At 32.8% G+C, this 15,842-nt stretch overlaps 1 pseudogene; it reads right to left on the bottom strand.

The window, feature by feature from the left end:
• Positions 1-8,747: 8,747 nt before the first annotated feature.
• On the bottom strand, positions 8,748-9,582 carry LOC107915928 (major pollen allergen Bet v 1-F/I-like; annotated as a pseudogene).
• Between the last annotated feature and the right edge of the window lie 6,260 nt (positions 9,583-15,842).

Below are 15,842 nucleotides of genomic sequence, written 5' to 3'. Positions count from 1 at the left end.
ATAAAAAGATCAAGCTTTGACGAATTTAAAGTAAAATAAACTGAAATACATGAAACTAAAGCTTAGAGAGTCATGAAAGTAAAGTACATGGACTAGAAATGTAAATAAACCTTAGCTATAATGTTAACCAACCTAACTAGCATAAGGAACAACAAGAACAAGAAGTAAATGCTAAAAATTAAACTCTAATCTAAGGTAGAAGAAGAGAAAAATAAAAACCTAGAAAGAGTGCATAAAAAACTTAAGAAAACCTGGAGAAAACTAAACCTAAACTAAGCTAATGTGTATCTCTTTCCTCCTCAGAAATTTTTGGCTATTTTGATGTAACGCCCCGTACCCGAGACCGTTGCCGGAGTCAGACACGAGGGGTTCACAGACTAAATTCGCTTACTATCGCAGTCTATTTTAAAAATTTCCAGACAGCTGGCTAACTGTGTCGCTATCACCTTAAAGATCATATCTTGAGTTTCACAACTCGAAAATCAGTTTCGTGATTTTTCCCTGAAACTAGACTCATATGTCCATCTACATATGGTTTTCTAGAATTTTTGGTTGGGCCAATTAGTACATTTTATTAGTTAAAGTCTCCCCTGTTACAGGGTGCGACTACACTGCCTTCATGCATTACAATTTGGATATCTCCCTGTACAAGGCTTCAATACTGATAACGTTTATTTCTATAGAAACTAGACTCAGAGAGTAATCTATACATATATGGCATGACTCCTAATTATCTCTGGTTAATTTATAATGAATTTCAAAAGTCGGAACAGGGAATCCAGAAACAGTTCTGGCCCTATTTCACGAAAACCTAATTATCTCTTAACATACCACTCATATGACCGTTTCGTTTCTTCCATATGAAAGCGCATTCATCAAGGTTCATTTAAATAATTTATTCACTATTTAATTCCATTCCTACTATTTTTAGTGATTTTCCAAATCTACATCACTGCTGCTGTCAGCATCTGCCTTTAAGGTAGACTTTACCTATTTCATAGTTTCCATGATTCAACTAGCCCTTTTAGCATAAATAGCACAAATTATGATAGTGATTAACCATTCTCATGGCCAATCCTTGTTAAGCATATCCACACCTCTCAATAACCATATCCATACCAAATGATTATAACATTATGCTCAAACATATATAAGCCATTTTCGCATGGCTATCCAAAATTATACAAAACCGAAGGGTACATGACCAACAACAAAAGGGTAGTCCTATACATGCCATTTTCAGAGTTCAACCAAAAGTGTACCAAAAGGGTTTTGATAGTGTGGGCGACTTCGGCTTCAATAATCCCGAGTCTGATAGCTGACGAACCAAAATCTATAAAACAGAGATTCAAAGAACGGAGTAAGCATTTAATGCTTAGTAAGTTTTAAGCAAAACAAAGTGTTCTCAATCACTATCATTGGTCATTCATTTCAACTGTTCGATGAAGTTAATCTAGAGCTTCATCTCGATCTATAATATCATTAAACGCAACACTTGGCTGCCACATATATACTTTCGAATAATAATGACCTAGATGGTCAAATATTTCCAAAGCACATTCTTCATCGATTTTCAACTTTCAATAATCCTTTCCACTTGTTCATAATCACATCCATACTTTTAAGTATTTCAACATGACAAGTACTAAATTACCATAGGCACATAAAGAACCAACATATTCCTTATCACATATATGTAAGCTTACAAATCATAATCCTTACCTTGTACTGGCACATCTAGCTCAACCCAACCCATACTCAGATCATAAGGCTTTTGGGCAGAATATGCACTAATACATAAGAATATTTCATCGCATACTTTATTATACAAACATACCATTACCAATTAGATCATTCTCACATTTGGAGTTATAATATTAATCACATTTACCTACCTCTTTGATACTGATAATTCACCTCGAAATCACTCCACCGATGAGTAAGTAATACGTACCTGAACATCTTGAATACATAATACTTATTTGATGGTAACTTAATGCAGATACTCAATATCAAAGTCTTACTTGAATCCTAGCATTTAGCCGTCGGGTCTTTAAAGCTCGGATATAGTACGAGCACGAAGCCTACGGACATTAATCAAGATAATATTCTCGCATAAAGCCTGCGGGGTTTTAACCCGGATATAGTACTGACACAATTGCCCTTCGGGACTTATCACATTTATACACTTCCACATCCATCACATTGGCCATTCGGCCTTATCACATATATACACTTTCACATTCATCACATTGGCCATTCGGCCTTATCTCATATATGCATGTTCACATTCATCACATTGGCCATTCGGCCTTATCACACATACACATGTTCACATTCATCACATTGGCCATTCGGCCTTATCACATATATATACACTTTCACATTCATCACATTGGCCATTCGGCCTTATCACATATATACACTTTCACATTTATTCAAATATACTTCACATACCACATATACTATCATGTACAGACTTGGTGTTGGCCGAATCTACATCCATCACTTTCCAATGAATAATTCAATTTTACGCCATACTATCATTTCATATTCGAATACTCATAAGCTTACAATATCACGATTTAGAATTCAAGTATGGGTTTAATCAATAGCTTATGAGCAACTAAAACAAGTTTTATCCATGTTTACAACAAAATCACATATTCACTACGAGCTGTTTTCCTGAGCAATGGTCACTAAATTATTTATAACCGGAGCTAAAAAACTCCAAATCACTTGCCGTTAATTTTTCCTGAATATAGACTCGTATATATTCCATCCATAAAATTTCCAGAATTTTAGGTTTGGCCAATCAATACCAGATTTTTCTTAAAGTTTCCCCTGTTTCACTGTTTGACTAATCTGACCACTCTTCACTACGAATCAAATTTCTCATTTTACAGAATTCAAAATGTGTTGTATTTGATTTCATTTGAAACTATACTCATTAAGGAGTCTAAGCATATAAATTTTATCTTATAACCATTTTTGTACAATTTATAATGATTTTCTAAAACAGAACAGGGATTTCTGAGTCATTCTGACACCGTCTCACACAACTTTAAATATCTCTTTATAGGAAATTTCTTTGCTCACAAGGTCTCTTTTATAAGAAACTAGACTAATTAAGCCTTGATTACATATTTTATTCAGCCTATAATTCCATACCAACAATTTATAGTGATTTTCTAAAATCACGTTACTGCTGCTGTCCAAAGCAAATTATTACAATTTGCTTTTAAATTTCCAAGTCCAAACACATATGAACTTACCATTTGAGTTTAAGACATATCATGGCCACATCATATCTTATTAAATCAACTCATTATGTCCTATTATGATTGAATTTACTCAACGTTTAATCACTTAAAACTTACCTCGGATGTTGTCGAACGATTTCGGCGGCTATTCGATCACTTTTTTCCTTTCCTTTATCCAACTTTGGTCCTCTAAGCTCTTGAGCTTAATCTAGATACAAGTATGGTCAAACCTCCTCCTAATCCTCTTCCAAACCAAACATGAAGCAAGAACTCCTTTCTTCTTCCTTAGAATTTTCGGCCAAAAGAAATGAAAGAGGATGAACAAATTTTCTTTTTTTTCTTTTCTTCACTCACGGCAATGGGGGGGGGACAATCACACACATCCTTTCTTTTCTTTTTTTTTGTTTCTCATCCTACTAACACTAATATTTTATTGCCCATGCCCTTTATTTTATTAATCCTTACATAATGCACTACCCCAACATGTTTATGGCATGTTTTTAGCCATAACATCTTGTCCACCCATGCTCTTTATTTTATTAATCCTTACATAATGCACTACCCCAACATGTTTATGACATGTTTTTAGCCATAACATCTTGTCCACCCATGCTCATGGTCGGCCACTACATATTAGGGGGGAAAATTGACATGCAAGTCCTTCCTTTTGATTACATGCACTATTAGGTCCTTGTAGATTAGCCTATCACATTTCAAAAATGTCACCCATAAGTCCTTTTGACTAAATTCACATGCAATTTACTAAATCGAAGCCTAAAACTTTCACACCTTCATAATCACATATTTTAGACAATAAATATCACATTCAAATAATCTGGTGACTCGGTTTAGCGGTCCTGAAACCGCTTTCCGACTAGGGTCACTTTAGGGGTGTCACATTTGATGTGTATTTAGATGACTTTTTAGTGCAAAAAAGGCCCATACATGGGCCTTGTGTGATTTGTGGGATAGGTAGACAAAAATTGCCCTTTTTGTCCAAGTCTGTCCCTCTGACGGAGGTGATATCACATTACCTAGGAAAGGATATTGCCATATCTTGAGTAGTGTTGAAACTTGGGATCTTCCTTGGGAGGTGGATATCGCGATACCTAAAGGGATATCAGGATACCATTGAAGGTAGTCATTGGTCTTTTATACTGTCGGAGGTGTCACGATCCCAAGGGTTGGATATTGGGATACCTTGCCCTAAGTGTCGTTCTCCTTCATTTTTTACCTGTAACACGTCCCTCAGCACTCAAACACACGTTACGCCTCCAAATGTCACTAGCGGCCAATTTAGGTAAAAAAAAATAGATAAAAATGAGACATCTTCACTTATTATCCGAAAATATGAAAATACCAAAAATCTATGATAAAACTTTATTTTGCTCAAGAAAAAGCTCCTTATGTAAGTTGGAAAACCCTCACACTCAAGTATTTGTCTATCCTCAAGCAAACACACAAAACATGCAAAAAGGCGACCCTTGGACTACATTAGGTAATTAAGTTATATAGTTGTACAACAAAAAATTTGCACAAGAATTACTTCACATGAAATTTAAGAATGATATCTAGCTAATTTACTTACTCCTAATAGAAACATTATTAGTTCAATAGTTAAAGTGTCAATAGAGGTAAAGGCAATGTAAATGAAAATATGTATAAATCTTATCCGTCAATATAGATTATACGGATCGCTCATAGATATTTAAAAAGAACTATTCATGCTCATTCTAACAAGTGCAAGCTATATACAAATTAATCTGCCGGTGACTTATTCGAGTCACAAAGGTCTTTTAGGCTTGTAACATTTTGAGGCTGAGGTTGGAATGGATTCAAAGGAAGTTCATCTCAAAACAATTCAAGCATTGTGAATAGTATAACACACGACATTGTTCCCAATTCCCTTCTTACATCTCACCGTCTTATTTCTCCTTCTCTCACCTTCATTATTTCTCTAAAAATATGGAAGAGACTAGTCGATATTAGCTCATTTTTGTGCACTAAGATTTTGAGACTATTTTAAGCTCCTTTCTTTTTTCTTGTTTTTGAGCATTTTTATACTATTTTTGCTCTTTTCCCTCACAATGCTTTTGATTCTCACTTTCATTTTTTTTCAATTTTTTCTTTTTTTAAGCACTATTTCTAGCAAGAATCAATTACTAGCTAAGTCGACCCCTCTTCACTAATCACTCGAGTACATTTTTGTGAGAAACCTCCATAATGTTCCTACCTTACCCTCGATGTCCATGGTAAGATGTCCATTCAATAGTGTGTTACAAAGTTCAATAACTATGAAGGGTTGAGTTTCAAACTCAATTTTGATTCAAGGTTTCAAACATAGAGGTTCATTAAGAAGGGTAATGTAAAGCTCAAATTCGGGAGCTAGGGATAATGTAATGTTTAAGGTTGGTCCTTTAGGCTCAAGGCTATACAAACAATGCCTAAGGTCTTTCTCGGATTAGTCACCTAGAACTCATCTATTAAGCATGCATCTATTTAAACGAATAGTTAGCAATTTGAATCATTTATCTACAAGGATCCATATCTTTTATTCATCCTACGATACACTTTATACTTTTTCATTTCGGTTGTTGCCTCAAATCTCTAATACTTATTAACTAAGTGAACTAGTTAATGTACAATTAAGAGCAAGAAATTATTTAGTATCATTCAAAATTTACAAGTTTGGCAATATTATATACGCATTTGATATGTAAAACGACTAACTTATTACTTAATATTAATCAAAGCACCATGCAATAACAAAAACTAAAAACAAAGAAGAAAAATATCTTGATTTCTGAAAAATTAAAATCGAAAACAGAAAATATTTTTGGGATTTTTTTGAAATTTGTTTGAAAAATGAATAAAAGTAAAATAAACAAAAATAAACACACATAAAAACTTATGTGCATCCCCCCCCACACTCAGACTATACATTGTCCTCAATGTGTACAAAATAAAGGTTAGGAGGTTACCAGACTTCCCTAGAATGGAGCATCAGACTAGCTTGGGCGTTCGTCTCTCGTTGAAGCTCTATATGTTGTGTAGTCTGTCAGGGTAACTCACTACACATAAGAAAAATAATCAAAGAAAAAAAACAATAACAAACACACAATAATAATATAAAAAATAAAATCCAAAAGTGTTTAATAATTTACATGCCGCACTAAAAATAAATAAAATGCAAAGACATGTAACTAACCCGAGTCATCCTTGGACTCCTCAGTCGGTCCAGCGATTCGTTTCCCTTTTCCACTCACAGTGGGTTTTGACGGTTGCATCTAAGATAAATCTGTAGGATCTCGAAAGACGGGTGCCCTTCTTCGTTGCTTTATGGATACAAAGTCACTCTCAAAGTTTCCCTGATAGGAGAAGAAAAAGTCATCCTCCGTGGCCTCGTCATCTATTTCTTTCTCGTCCTCCTCTTATTGCTCGGTCGCGTCTTTCTTAGTCTCAGATGAGTCACTCAAGTATTCGGGCCATTCTATACTTTTTCCCCTAGGCTCTTCACAAACATGTCCATCCCTATTTTCATGGACTGTAGGAGTAATATTTTATATCGTACGCCGGCCTAGCCTACGCTCTCATTTTGTAGGCTCATAAGTCTTTTTCACCTTTGCCTTCGTGGATTTCTTTGGGGGAGCTAGAGGCATCTCCAATTTTTGTTTGCGCCGCTGATTCCATTATTGTATTTGTTTTCTCTGAAGCTCCCGAAATTGGTGCATGGGGTTGTCTCCAATAATACTTGTGGTAGGATTATAAAATTTCTCTATTGTCCCAAATCACCATTCCAACACGGTGGCACAAATCGATAATCAAGTAAGGAAAATACATTCGAACCTTGATGCCGGATATATATTTTTGGATCTCTTTATTAACCCACTTCCTGAGGCTAAGTCGTTTTCGTTGCAAGATACAATATAATAAGGCTGCTCAAAAAACATTAACAGTATTAATGTTGAGTAATGGTGATATGCGAGTGCAAATAAATTTCATCCACTTTTTAGCTATGGGAAACATTATAGCTTGATTAAAAGATAGGGGTAATTATTTTACCCCTCTTTTCCATTCCCCTCCCCTTATTTAAAAACAATAAAACGACATCCAAATCAACATTTTCAAAATTATTCAGATCCATGGTCTGTAAATAATCAGTTTCATAATAAGGGACTCCATAATATTCGTTAATGGCTCTAGGGGATATATCGACCTTTTTGTCCCTCACATACACTTTGTTCTTTTCAGAAAATTTTAAATTGGAATAGAAATAAAAAAAAACAACTAGAATTACAACTGGCATGGCACCGTGGCAAGGTTCATCCAACGATGAAAATGGAATAAATCCCAAACATCCTCGCAATCTGAAGCCGATGGGTCAAAGCCCCTTTCAAGGATAAAGGTTCGTCCTTGAATGTTTGACAAAAAGGCTTCAGCCTCTTTCAACTTAAATTTATCAAGAACATACTCCGATGTTGGAAGTGGTTCGGGTAGAGACTTAGCTCATTTTTTCATTCTTGGAGGCATGGTTATCAATTTTTACACAAGGTAACTATAATGCAAAATAGAATTTAAATTTTTTTTTCTAATTTTATTATTATCATGAGTTAACCTTGCCTATAATAGCCCCAATTTGTTTGTCAAGGTTTTGCCTACTATAGAGAGATAGTTGTTATTCACCTATAATAGGATGTTGTTATAGGGAGATAATTGTTATAAACCTAGCATAGATTCATATCATGAATTTCCATCATCAAATTAAGAAAGTAAGAATTATGTTAAAAAAAAGAAACTAGGAATCAAACCAACAGAATTAAAAGATAAGTTTGTAAATGATTGCTTTCTTCTATTTTACACTCTTTCACATGACTAATTATGTTCATAAATCTAACAAGTTCAATTTATCAATATGAGTTATCCAATTAAATTAATTAACTTATCATGATTTATTAAATTCAAATATTTAATTTATAAGTTTATTATGTTACAAATTCATAATATAATATTTAATTAGGAAACTTAATAGTTTATTTAATTGATATCTTTAATTCCAATCGTTGAAGAATTATCTAGACAACCTTTTCTCCACGTGCATTCCAGATGTCTGGTGTAGTATACATCATGCCAAATTATCATTCCTCCCACATCATGTCTGGTGTCATCTACTTATGCTGCCATCAACCACATTAACATTACTAACGATCAAACCAATTAACTAATGATTTTCACGACTTGTAATGTAAATATTATACATAGTGACATAATTAATTCTATTTGTAGATTGTGGGGTATACGTCAAAATTGAAAACATATGGCTACACAATGGTTACACTGTAGCAGTTTTTATGCTTTCTTTTGAACATAAAATAAAAATTCAATTATCTAAAAACAAACTTTGTTGAGATTGAGAATTTGCAAACACAAAGAATATATGAAAGAAAATTTGTAGTTTTTGCGAAATATAAATGAGGTAAAACCCAATTATTTTTGTAAGCTTAGTATGTTTATTTTATTTCATTATATATATCAAACATAATACAACTCAAACTCTTTGAGTATAATAAAAATAAAGATGATCAAATCCTGAAGACCACCAGTCTTATTAATATAACAAAGGGAAAACAAATTAATATCTTAGTTGCAAGCATCAGTGTTAGCCAAGAGGTAAGCTTCAATAGCCTTGTAAACTACCTCACTCCTTTGAATGAGAGCCTTGATTTCATCTTCAGTGATTACATAGTCGCCAATGGTGTAAAATTTGATCGAGCTCTTGCAAACACTTCCTCCACTTGCAACAGCCACAAATTGGTTCTCATAGCTAATTTTCTCAAGCTTGTCCCGAGAGGTCCACCTTCGATCAAACTGTAACTGTATGACAAATTGCTTTCATCATGTCCGCCAATCATGTGCTTCATATATTGGAATGGAAGACCTAAGGAAATAAAATACTTGTTATCCGACATACTCGTATCAAGCACATACAAAAAAAAAAAGTGAAAATTAAAGAAGTAACTAACCTTCAACAAAATTGATCTTCACAATACTTCCTGGCTTACCATCACCTTCGAGCTCAACACTCTTAATTGCATGAGGGGCAGCCTTGGGGTAAACTTTGGCACCTTCAAGAACAAAGGCTTTGAAAAGCCTGGTCGGGGCGACTGGGGAGGTTACCTCAAATTCATAAGTTACAACACCCATAATTCTAAAACTATTTCAAGTCTTTTCTTTGAGCTGAAAGAAGAGAAGAAGAAATGGATGAGTGAGTGAGTGTTTTGATGTGTGGGAAGCTAGAAAACTGGTATATTATTTATAGACTGAACTTGAAGATTAAGAACTTGATTATTTCAATTTTTGATTGGATTTATATATATATATATATATATTGTTATTAGTCAAAAAGAGCATCCCAGATATGTCTAAGGAAATTTCCAATTTATGACTTTATTTATATATATATATAGAAAGGAAAATGCTCATATAAGTATTAACTGTTATAGGAATTGATGAAAAGTAGTAAGTTGGCTGATCCAGGATGCTGAACATGAAGCATCGACTAGTCCTATAATTCTATCCATATTTAGTATTAATAATTTACTTCATTTAAAATCATATTGAGAAATAATAATTCAAATTCACTGCTCTAGAACGTCAAAAACAATTCAATATATAAACCTCGATCCAATTTCTTGTTTGAAAAATAATGATTTGGTAACCCTTATTTTAATTAACTTCATTACAATTTTCACAAAATCGAATCCATAAAATCAGAATTCTTTGTGTGAATACAAATATGAACAAAACAATACATAATAGACCGTCTATTTGGTGTTATTCCTTTTCTAGAAGGAAACTGAAGGTATTGTATGAAACAAAATATTAGAATTTTATATTTCAACATACTTTATATATGTATATTCAATTAAAAAAACTTTCTAGATAAGTCCAAGTCTTCCTAAGGGTGTTCAATTTCATTTTAGGATTTTTTTTTTAAATATATACTCATTTGGCTTGCCTTGTTAACATACTTATCCTCATAGTATGTCATGTTTTATCTTTTCATTGCTCTTACCAACCACACTAGCATCTGTTAACAATCAAATTGATTAATGTTTGTTTTTATAATTCAAATTCAACCCTTAATTAAATTGAGCTATCCAAACACCTCAACACCTTCCAATTTTAAAGAAAAATAAGTAAATCCTCGTCAATTTTGTTTTTCTAATTCGCAATTTAATCAAGTGTGTTGAGTGTTTTTAAGATTTAAAGCTTTTTAATCAAATTTTGGTTCAATAATTGTGAAATCCAAAATAATGAGTAAACCTAGTATTTTTTATTGATTTCTAATCTATTTTGAACTAAATAGAAGACATTTGAATTCAATTTGATAGATCCGTATCCAATTTTAATGAATTTTGAGTTCCCTCTTTTGTGTGTTCATACAAGCTTAATTTTTTGGAAATTTTAAATTCATGAGATTAGATAAAATTAAAGGTTTATATTTGTAATACTTGGATAAAATTAAAGGTTTAGGAACAAAAATCGGTTAGGAAACCTCATATTTCGGAAAAATGAGTTAATTTTTGGCTTGAAAATGGTGGATCTCGTGTTTCTTGGATATGCTTTGGTTTTTAAGTCAATTATAACTCATTTTGATCTAATTAGAAGGTATTTGATCTTAATTGAACAAATTCGTAAGGAATTAAAGCATTTTTTGGAATGCTTTGGATTTGTAATTAGATTATATTTAGGATGCATGAAGTTGAAATCTAAGCTTAGAAGTGAGATTTGAGTGGTTAAAAGCCTATTTTTGCAAAACTAGTTAAGTTTTCAATATAGAGGTTAGGAGGCTTTTATCTACGATTTTTGAATGATTTAATGTTATTTTTTTCTATTAGTAATGTCTTGGTAATGTGTTTGATGTGTATGAAAAGTACCAATTCATTTGGGAGCCTCTACAAGCATGGATATAGGCAAATTAAAACTTACTTGAGCATGGTAGTTGAAGCAATAGTTAATAAGGTGAGTAGCCTAATATACTGCATTTAAACTCCAGTATGCAGGCTAATGTAACATATGCAAAACCCCTACTTAATTAATATGCGAACCTTGATTTCTCCTGGAGCAAGCCATTGCAATTTTGTTTGAGTGTAGGGTATGCATGTTGTCTGATTTTAATGAGCCAAATGCATGAATTTGAAACGTACATGTAGTTATAGGAATAAAATAGGTAGGTCGTAGCTGTAAACCATGTACTTAACGTGATAAGTGTGTGCGAATTGTGCATTTAATTATTGTGTGTGTGTATGTGAGCATAATATCAAATGCGAGCTAATGTACTAAAAAGATATGTGTATATATGTAATATATATATGCATGGGTTATGTTATATATATAATATATATATACTTGGGTCTTGATTATATATATCATATATAAGCATATATGGGTCATGTTTTATATAAGATATACGTATATGGGTTTTGTAATGCCTGTGATCTAATAAAAAATATAACGTAAACTCTTATAACATGTGAATTTTATTGATAATGTACATATATGCATGCACGAACCAATATGTGAATTATGAGCTCTATGATAATGCAAGCTCTGATTAGTGCAAAATTATATTAGTGTGAAATGCTAGGTACGAGTTCAACTATAGTGCGAGCCAATTATATTTGTGTAATGTGGTATATTGTGAACCAAGTTAACTTGGTGAATTATATCATTATGGTGAACTGTGTTAATTTTGTAATATGTATTAATATGGTAAACTATATTAATTTTCCAAACTGTGTATTGTGAGATTTTGATTTGTATTATATGTAAGCTAAGCTATTACTTGGCCTATACTAAATAAAATATGCTAACAATGATTTATGTGATCTATGTCATGAGTGATATGTGAACTGTGTTATGTGTGCAATATATGTTGCATGAAAGTTATATTATTTGTGAATTTTAAATTGTAAATTGTGTTATAATGTGCGAGCTCTTCTTAATTGCGAGCTCTATTATACTGAATATTTTGAATTTGTTAAAGAGATATTTTGGCATTGTGACCTTAAGGAACCATTGGATATAGTTGGCATGTCATAGGATTGTGAATAATCACCCTCATTATTATGATAGGTATTGTGCTTGGATATAGCTTTGGAGAGATAAGGGAATGTTGAACATAGTTCCATTCAACGGAAATAGCACAATGCTTTATGAGTTGAGAGTGTTGGAGAGTGTGAGTATTCATACTACACTTATATCAGAGAAAGCATAGGGCTCTGAGTCCAAAAGTGAGGCGTTATAAGGAGATCCGTTTATCCAATATGTGGCGATAAAGTCCACTTATAGGCGATGATAGAGTCCCCTATATGTTTCATAATCACAAAAATGTCAATTTATCATTATTTGAAATATGAGTTATTATAGAGTATGAACTGTTATTTTGCATGAAATATTATGTGGAATGTAACTATTATGTGTTCTGAACTGTTAATTGGAATGAACTGTCATTTGGTATGAACTGTTATTTCATATGAAAAGATGTTTTATGTGAATTGATAATTTATTTTATCTGTGAATTTTATGCGAATTACTTATTATATGTGCACTACTTATTTTATGAGAACTATTTTGTCGTATGAGTTACTATTTTGTGTAGACTTTAATAATATGTGTATCGTTATCATATGTCACCCTTTAACCCAACTGATGTGTTTATTTGTAGTATGTTGAGCACTCACTGAGCTTTCTTAAGTTCACCCACTCTTTTATATCATTGCAGTGATTTAGCTTGTGAATAGGTGGGGAAGTGAGCCATCCAAGTGATCCATAACAAGGCTATACCTTGGTATGTTGATGTGTTCCCAAATCCAATTGAGAAAGGCAGTGTGGGACCAAATTATGGGATTTAGAATTAGAGCTAGTTGTAATTGTTAGGTTGTAATTGGATGTTATGGACTATTTAATTGGTTTGATTTGGAACTTTTATCACTGCTTTAGATAGATGATTGAATGGTAGATTGTGAATGCTTGATGAATAGTATGAGTAATTGTTCGACTAACTTGTAAGTGTAGGTTGAAGAGCCACTAGTTATCGAGGTAAGTCTTATATGTTTTACGTGTGATTTGGAAATTAATCATGAGCTTAGTTTGCAAGGAAATGTAAAATTGGACAAGTTATGTAAAAAGTAGGTGGGTTGTGAACTAATTAAATGATGATGATTTTATGAAGAGACGCGTGATGTTTTAATGAATCTTCCTAAATAAGATTTATACATATTACTCTACTATACTATTTTCAACCTTGTGAAATGGTGTGTTCCAACATTTTAATATATTACGATTTAAATATAATTTTTTTAAATAAAACGACTTCTAAAATCTTTACAAACTAACCTTTTAAATACGCTATCACCTGCATGAATGTTCAATTGAAGCTTTTAGATTATTTGCTTGTTAATAATTCAATTTACAAATTACATTGATAATATGATGATCAGCGTAGTGAAGCGAAAGCATGACATTAGGACTTTACATATTTAAATGAATAAATCTCTGAGGTGTGATTTGCTATGTTTTGACAAAGAGTCAATTCGGTGGCTAATGTAACGTTTGAAATCCGGGTCGAACTGTCTTGGCCGAGTTTGGGGTGCTAAAGAATATATCCAATGTGTGGGGAGACTAGATCATTTGGTGTACCTCGCGAGGGTTCTCCGATTAGGGGTAGGGAGGAGAATTCCAAGAAAATAAATAATATAATGTTGCCAGGGTTGTGCTTTATGCTTATGCATTCTCTTTTTGTTTCCAAATTGTTGCTAATTGAAAATAATGTTCCACTGATTAACAGGTGGTAGTCTTCAGCTTTTGTCGTGTCTTTTTTTTCTTCCTCTTTATGCAAACCTCTTGTTTTCAAAACCTAGTTAATTGATAACCTCCCAATTTTTGTGGATAGCCTGTGTGCAGACTTGCCTTTGCAATAGATGGTTTAAATGCATACCTGCCATTTTTAATAGATGGTTTGTAAGAATTGAAGTGGTGTTTTCTTTTTAAATGTATAGGCGACGTTTCTAGAAGAGATAGAAGGGATGTATGGGACATTAATTGTGCGGGCTAGCTATTTTCTCTTGGGAATAGATATCACTGATGGAACGATGAATGTTATGTCATAGTGAGGCAGGCGTCAATCTCTACTTGGGCTTTTCAATAGGATGGTAATCCTTAATAAACATAACCAGATTGTAGTTCCTGAAACTGCCACGCTCCGAAAAGTATTCAAGTGCCTTTCTAGGGATGAAGGGTGTAGGGTTACAAGGAGTCAGACTCGGAGAATGGTTTTGAATAGGGGGAAGGTTCCAAGCCTTGGAATGAAAGCTTCCCTTATGATATAGAGAATGAAATTTCCCAAATCCTCCGAGGGAACATTCTGGAACCCTGGAATTTTATGGAATTCAAAGAAATAATACAAATGAGTGGATGAGAGATTCTAAAAAGGGAGGGAAATGAAATATTTGCCTCTGCTTCCTTCGGGTCATACTCATGTCGGCAACATACATGACTGGGGTGATGTTGAAATTGACAAGGAGGGAGGGAAATGGAATATATGCACTTTGGATACCAAAGATGGGCATACAGTTGTCCAAATTATTAGCTAGAATCAAATCCCAATTATTTTTATTGCAAGATTTTTTATCAAATATTTATCTTTTTTTCTTATCTTGGGTTATTATATTTTTCTGGTTTCTTTTATCTTAATGTATTTAAAAAAATAAATATAAAGAACCACCAACTTTCAAAATAGCAAATTCTTAATTCAGCTTGTTGATAATTAGCTTCTTAGAGAAAAGATTGTATGAAACTGTTATACCACGTCATCCTCATCAATTTCCAAGAGAAGAATGACAAATAAGATTTTTCTTCCTAATTTTTAGCATTTTAGTTGAATTTGAATTTTTTCATGAGGAAAAAATCTGATTTGTTATTCTCATATTAGAAAGGGATAGGGATGACATGAAATCACAGTTTCATACAATCTCTTCTCTAGCTTCCTATTATTAGTTATGTACGACCATATTTAATGGGAGAGAAATGAAAGGAAGCATAAAACTTGAGGGAAAACCCCATAAAATGATTTTCAATTCACAGTTGCAATTGTGTGACTTCGATTTGTAATGTAAATATTATACATAGTGTGGTAAGTAATTCTCTTTGTAGATTGTAGCTATAAGTAAAAGCTGAAAACATATGGCTACATCATGATTGCAATGTTACATTTTTTTATTTTTTCTATTTGATTTTAAATAATAATTCAATTACCAAAAAAAATGTTAACCTCAAGATTTCGTTAACACAATGGATGTATGAAAGAAATTTTGTAGAGTGTTTGCAAAATATATACCAGCTAAAACCCAGTTATTTTTGCAAGTTTATATGTTAATTTTATTTCATTATATATATAAAAGTAATACAACTCAAACTCTTTGGGTATAATAAACATAAAGATGATCAAATCCTAATGACCACTCTTATTAATATAACAATGGAAGAAGTCTCCATATTGTGGGAAACTTGCACACAACT

The sequence above is a fragment of the Gossypium hirsutum genome, chromosome D10, assembly GCF_007990345.1.
Source record: "Gossypium hirsutum isolate 1008001.06 chromosome D10, Gossypium_hirsutum_v2.1, whole genome shotgun sequence".
NCBI classification, from domain to species: Eukaryota; Viridiplantae; Streptophyta; class Magnoliopsida; order Malvales; family Malvaceae; genus Gossypium; species Gossypium hirsutum.
Note: the sequence above shows the minus strand (reverse complement) of the source record. Positions and strands in the feature narration are given on the sequence as shown.